Source organism: Schistocerca nitens, chromosome 8 (genome assembly GCF_023898315.1).
Source record: "Schistocerca nitens isolate TAMUIC-IGC-003100 chromosome 8, iqSchNite1.1, whole genome shotgun sequence".
Classification (NCBI taxonomy): Eukaryota; Metazoa; Arthropoda; class Insecta; order Orthoptera; family Acrididae; genus Schistocerca; species Schistocerca nitens.
The window spans coordinates 152944493-152950492 of NC_064621.1; positions in this window are offsets into that span (position 1 = coordinate 152944493).

The following is a 6000-nucleotide window of genomic DNA, read 5'->3' on the forward strand; positions in this document are numbered from 1 at the left end:
GTTCTTCAGAAACGCTTTCCTTGCCATTGACAGTCTACATTTTATATCTTCTCTACTATTACAGAATTCGAATCAAGAACAACTGCCACCATGAGCTACTTAGAAGTAGATATCCTCGGAGTAGCGAAGGAACTTAAATCATTTTATAAAAGCAAGTCTTTTGGTCCAGACTGTATACCATCTACAGTCAGTTCCATCAGTTCCATAAGAAAGTGTACGCCATAATTTTAAATGTAATGTTCGCACCAACATCTCTGATAGTGGTCTCGAATCTGTAATCTATGCGCTTTTGCACAGTGTTTAGATAAACAGTGTGAGAGTTGAATGTTTTGTTTTGTCGGTTGTAGTTTAAAATGATTGCAAAATATTTGAAGCGTCATGAGGTAGTGTTCCTTTTAAATCATCCAAAGGGACCAAAGCTTTCATGTGCTAAAATTCTTAGAAAGTCAAAGATATTCGTTGCGAAATGCGTCAAACGATATTTAGAGGTTGAAAACGTGGATGATATACCGGAAAAAGGGCTAACGTGAGCGATGTGACATTTTGCACTCATTGACTGAAAATTACATGCTGAAAAATTGTGCAGTATTTATCAAAAATGCCTTCTGAGGTCCGCTAAGAAGCTATTTGGTTCGAAAGAGGCAAACTGTAAACTTCAAGAGGATAATGGTCCGAAACGTCGCAGCCGTCTCTCTACAGTGTGGAATCAAGACCATGCGGTGTCCACAATGGATTGGCCTGCAATGTCTCCGGATGAAAATCCAATCCCAGTGTCTGGTCGTATATTAATATGAAGATTAAAGTAAAGCCAGTACACACCATGAAGCAACTGTCGTGTAAAATCAGGACGATATGGAGATCGTCACCGAGAGAATATGTAGAAAATCTCGTGAAAAGCATGCCAAAAAGGCACCAAGCTATAACCGATAATGGCGGCGATTTGTTTAATTATTAGATAATTGTGCAATTAATAATAACATATATTTTCACGTAAACGTACATTTATAATGGTGTCTTTTATTTCACACAGATAACGGCGTGCGTTTTCTTGTGGAACTGACTGTAGGTTCCTTTCAGAGCATGCTCATGCAATAGGCCCATACTTAAGAATCATACACAACCGCTCGCAGAACGAAAGATCCGTACCCAAAGACTGGAAAGTTGTACAGGTCACACCAATACTCAAGAAAGGTAGTACGAGTAATCCACTAAATTAAAAACCCATATCATGAACGTCGATATGCAGCACCTTTTTGGAACGTGTTGGAACATTATGAATTATCTCAAAGACGACGGTCGATTGAGACACAGTAAAAAACATGGATTAAGAAAACATCGTTCTTTTGTAACACAACTAGTTCTTTACTCACACTATGTGCTGAGTGCTATTGACAATGGATTTCAAATTGATTCCCATTTCTAGATTTTCTGAGGGCTTTGACACTGTGCCACAGAACCGGCTTGTAGTCAAGTTTCTTGCTTGTGGAATATTGTGTGTTCAAATGTGTGTGAAATCTTATGGGATTTAACTGCTAAGGTCATCAGTTCCTAAGCTTAAACACTACTTAAGCTAAATTATCCTAAGGACAAACACACACAGCCATGCCCGAGGGAGGACTCAAACCTCCGCCGGGACCAGCCGCGAAATATTGTGTCAGTTACGTGATTGGATTCGTGATTTCCTGTCGGAGAGGTAAATAAATTCGTAGTAAATGACGGAAAGCCATCGAGTAAACAGATGTGATTTCTGGCGTTCCCAAAGGTAGTCTTATAGGCCCTTTGCTGTTCCTTATCTATAAAAACGATTTAGGAGACAATGTGAGCAGCCGCCTCAGGTTGTTCGTAGATGATGCTGTATTTATCGTCTAGTAGACTCATCAGGAGATCAAAACAGATTGTAAAACGATTTAGAAAAGATATCTGTATGGTGCAAAAATTGGCAATTGACCCTAAATAATGAAAAGTATATGGTCGTCCATATGAGTGCTAAAAGGAATCCGTTGATCTTTTTTTAGACAATAAGTCAGTCAAATCTAAAGGCCGTAAATTCAATTAAATGTCTGGGAATTACAATGACGAACAACTTAAACTGGAAAGAGCTCATAGAAAATGTTTTGGGGAATGCGAACCAAAGACTTCGTTTTATTGGTAGAACACTTAGAAAATGTAACAGATCTACTAAAGAGACTGTCTACACTACACTTATCCGTCCTCTTTTGAAGTACTGCTGCGCGGTGTGGGTTCCTTACAAGATAGGAATGGTAAAGAATTTAGGACATCATTAAAACAAAGGCGTTTCTGTTGCGGCGGGATCTTCTAAAGAAATTTCATTCACCAACTTTCTCCTCCGAATGCGAAAACATTTTGTTAACGCCGACCTACGTAAGAATAAACGATCACCATACACTGAAAAGCCAAAGAAATCGGTACACATGCCTAATATCGTGTAGGGCCCCCGCGATAACACAGAAATGGCGCAGCACGATGTGCCGTGGACTCAACTAATGTCTGAAGTAGTGCTGGAGGGAACTGACACCATGAATCATGCAGGGGCGTCCACAACTTCATAAGAGTACGATGGGATGCAGCCCTCTTCTGAATATCACGTAGCAAGGCATCCCAGATATGCTCAATAATGTTCATGTCTGGGGAGTTTGGTGGCCAGCGAAAGTATTTAAACTCAGAAGAGTGTTAATGGAGCGACTCTGTAGCAATTCTGGACGTGCGGGGCGTCGCATCGTCCTGCTGGAATTTCCCAAATCCGTCGGAAAGAACAATGGCCATGAATGGATGCAGGTGATCAGACAGGATGCTTACGTGCGTGTCATCTGTCTGAGTCGTATCTAGACGTATCAGTGGTCCCATATTAGTCCAACTGCACACACCCCACATCATTACATAGCCTCCTCCAGCTTGAACAGTCCCCTGCTGACACACAGGGTCCATGGATTCATGAGGTTGTCTCCATACCCGTAGACGTCCATGTGCTCAATAGAATTTGAAACGAGACTCTTCCAACCAGGCAACATGTTTCCAGTCATCAACAATCCAGTGTCGGTGTTGATGGGCCCAGGCGAGGCGTAAGGCTTTGTGTCGTGCAATCATCAAGGTTACACAAATGGGCCTTCAGCTCCGAAAGCCCATATCGATGATGTTTCGTTGAATGGTTGGCACGCTGACTCTTGATGATGGCCCAGATTTGAAATCTGCAGCGATATGCGGAAGGTTTGCACTTCTATCACATTTAACGATTCTCTTCAGTCGTCGTTGGTCCCGTTCTTGCAGGACCTTTTTCCGGCCGCAGTGATGTCGGTGATCTGGTGTTTCACCTGATTCCTGTCATATACGGTATACTCGTGAAATGTACATACGGGAAAATCGCCACTTCATCGCTACCTCAGATAAGCTGCGTCCGATCGCTCGTGCGCCGAGTATAACACCACGTTCAAACTCACTTAAATCGTGATAACCTGCCATTGTAGCAGCAGCAACCGATCTAACAACTGAGCCAGACACTTTTTGTTTTATATAGGCGTTTCCGCCTGCAGTGCCGTATTCTGCGTGTTTATATATCTCTGTATTTCAATACACATGCCTTATCAGTTTCTTTCGCGCTTCAGTGTAATAAAATAAGGGAAAATTAGAGCTCGCACGGAAAGATATGTGTGTTCGTTTTTTCCGCGCGCTGTTCGAGATTCGAATAATAGTTATTGTGAGGGTGGTTCGATGAACCCTCTACCAGGCAATTAAGGGTGATTTGCAGAGCATCCATGTAGATGCAGGTGTATATGAAGAACGGTAGCGCCGATGGGTGACCAGTATACGGAATAAATGGACATTCATAAGGTGGTACTGTCCGACAACGTTCCCCAGCTCATTCCAAAAGAATGGAAAAATATGCTAGCAGCACTCAGTAACAAAATAGTACGTACTACACCCTACTATGCAGCAAGTAATCCATCTGAACGCTGTACTACAGAAATATGTCTAGCCAAAACCAACTCTTTGGATAGGAATACCACCTGGGAAGAATACTTCCAAATGTTTGAAAATGTTATTAATTGTATGGCTCATGAAACGATACGTGCAGAATCCCAAATTAGAGAATGGATTTTGGTTTGAAATTATAAGAAATCCAGTGAAGAAGCCGAAGAGATTGAGAAATTTTCTAATTTTTCTGAACGATCTTTTACAGTAACAGGAAACCAGTGAAAAATGTGTGCAGTCTAATCGAACCTGACTTAGGCAGAATTTATGGAGCTAGAAACAACATTAAGTTATAAAAATACTACACAAATTAGGTTAAGCAAGATGATGATTTACCTAAATATTTTGTTCCGAAAGAAGAATTTTATATTGTTACTTTATTAGAGTGTTTGCTAATGTGTTCTATGTTTATTTTGGTGAGTCAGTATAACAATGTTGAGAGAGAAAGTGAATGAAGTAATATTAGTTTTGAGACTGCGCTGCAGTTGAAACAGTCAGCGCAGTGACTAGTTCGGAAGAGCCAGACCAGACTGCTGAAGAGGAGAAGTTGGGTTATCTGCACACTGGTGAACCAGAAGCAGCAGAGAGAGAATGTTTACAAACAAGGAAGCAGACCTACAAGAAACATGTTGTTCTAGGAAAGGTGGAACAACTGAGAAGAATCACGTCACGCCGTGTTTATAAACAAGACCGCGGACAACCGACTAAGACGTGTGCGTGGTGCTGCAGATTTCGTTGTGCAGGGATTGAATGTGCGAGCATGCGGTTTTCGATTCAGTACAATAAACAACATTATGTATGTATTTATTTAACGTTAGGCAAATCTAATAGTAACAAAAACATATTTTTAGAAATGGGGAGGCACGTGTAATGGGCATATTTTCTGCCTTTCCTGTATTTACACTTCAGCCTTTCATTAGTGTAATGTATCTCACGAATGCATTATAAAGTTACACATATTCTTTCAGTTTTACTTCATTTTATTTATTGTTTCATAATTTACGCTGTAAGATTTTCATATTTTGTTTGCCGCTGTAAATACTTCACTTTTACTGTACTGGGACAAGGATACATAAGCGCGCTGCGCGAGTAGTAGATAAAATCTTTGACATCCTTGATTGTGTGTTTCAGGTAATCTGTGGTGTGCTTCATCGCCAGCTAGCTGTGCAGCGTTAGGCATTCTTACTATAGGCATTGTAGCGAGCAGTAGAGTTTCAGCGGAAATCTGATATTTGTAAATCTGGGAGAAATTATCTGGAATACTGTATTATGGAAATGAAAACTTTTTTCTAAGCATATTTTCTTGACTGTCTGGCTGCAGAAGGTTTTCGGAGGAATATTTCAAGTTTACCAACGCACAGGCAAGAATGATATGTTTACAAAATGTATGTTGGCTTCTGTCTCGGGTTCTTCGGCCGACGTTTGTCTGATGATTTTTCTGACGTTACGCCAACGCGAGTGGCTGGCATTCTCTGCCCTGAGGGGGCATAGGGGGCTGTTTTAGGGCTTGCTATTTGCCCTTTCCAGCCATAGGTTTCAGCAGTTTTATTTTTAAACATTTATTACATTTTTCTTGCTACATAGTGCAAGTTTTCTTTAGATCGTTAACAATTAACAATGATATTTTTAGGTAATATTACAATACAGTTTGTTCTTTTAACTAATTTTACAATGTAATTTGTTCTTTACCATTTATAGTTCATATTTATAGATAGTTTACAATACAGGTAATTTCTTAATGTTACTATACATACATTTTACAGTTTTAACTTTTACATAGGAAGCTAGGTGGAGAACATAACATAGGAAACTGGGGTCATCAAGAGCAATAGTAAGAACAGTAATAGTAATAAGAGATTTTTTTCCTTCTTGTTAATTAGAGTGCAGAGCGAGGGAGGGGGAGTGGAGGGAGTCAATATTTTATTTGGTATGTCTTGGTGGATCTTTTTGTGGGCCATGTTCTTGTTTGTATGGTAGTTTTTGTGTTTTATTAGTGTGTTCTTTCGTTAGGTG